The sequence below is a fragment of the Seriola lalandi genome, unplaced genomic scaffold, assembly GCF_002814215.2.
Source record: "Seriola lalandi dorsalis isolate HSWRI2012SDOR001 ecotype SW California unplaced genomic scaffold, Sedor1 jcf7180002007508, whole genome shotgun sequence".
Classification (NCBI taxonomy): Eukaryota; Metazoa; Chordata; class Actinopteri; order Carangiformes; family Carangidae; genus Seriola; species Seriola lalandi.
Genome location: NW_019478161.1, coordinates 1 through 1,094, shown reverse-complemented (window position 1 = coordinate 1,094; position 1,094 = coordinate 1). Strand labels below are relative to the sequence as shown.

General features: G+C 51.3%; 1 pseudogene; it reads left to right on the top strand.

Annotated features, from left to right (window-relative positions):
- Window positions 1-5: 5 nt before the first annotated feature.
- Window positions 6-1,067, top strand: LOC147819983 (chondroitin sulfate N-acetylgalactosaminyltransferase 1 pseudogene; annotated as a pseudogene).
- Window positions 1,068-1,094: the final 27 nt, after the last annotated feature.

Below are 1,094 nucleotides of genomic sequence, written 5' to 3'. Positions count from 1 at the left end.
CTGGAGCTGGGCGTGCTCAAAGTGGTGGATCACCAGGTGTCCAGTCGTACCAGGTGCTCCTCCAGGAGCGTGAGGAGCAGCACCGGCTCCATATCACCTCCTTGAAGAGGGAGATCGCTCAGCTGAAGGAGGCTTTGCAGGAGCGCAGCCAGCAGCTGAAAGGAGTGCAGGAGAGCCTGAAGAGAGCCGCCGGGGGCACAGCAGAGGGACAGGAAGCCAGGGCTCAGGGAGGTGGTCTCGGGGAGGCACCGGGAGCCAAGAGCCAGCAGGCTGATCTCCAGGAGTTCCTGAAGAGCCAGCTGTCAAAGGCCGAGGTGACAGCCGGCATCAGGCTCCCCAGTGAGTATGCGGTGGTGCCATTTGAGAGTTTCACCCTTCAGAGGGTGTACCAGCTGGAGATGGGGCTGACGCGTCACCCCGAGGAGAAGCCAGTGAGGAAGGACAAGAGGGAGGAGCTGGGGGAGGTGCTGGAGATGGCTCTGCACAGCCTCAACACACCTTCATCCCAGCAGGACGGCAGGGGTGCGGCGGAAAAGGCCAGCAAAGTTTACGCACCGTCTGACTTCATAGAAGGTGACGACACACACACACATCTTTAACCTTAACAAGCTTTTGTTACCTAAATCTAAACACAGTCTTGTGCTTTGTACACCCTCCACATCCCAGGAAAATGTGATAACTGAGTTAACGGCAACCACAATCTCTCAATGTGACGTTTGTCAGCACGGGATATTTGGGAAAACAAATCAGTTCTATATATAAAAGTCATTTCCTGGAGACAAGGTTGGAAATGTGAACCTCTCAAACTTTATGTGTACTCCATTTCTATTATTAACAAGTTTGTTCTTTTTGTCAGAACACTACACTCCAGTGTCCTCTTCAACCTTAAGTTACTTTGATCTTTTTGGTACATGAATCCCTGGAAGGTCAGAAACATGTGAGTGTTCTTGTGTACTAGTAGAGCCGGGATATCCTCCTAGATTGTTTTACTCAGCTCTGATCATCACACCCTCAGGAAATGAACACAGCTGCTACTGATTCACAGAGGAGCATCTCTTCAAACGTGGTATTTTAGTGTGTGTGTGTGTGTGTGT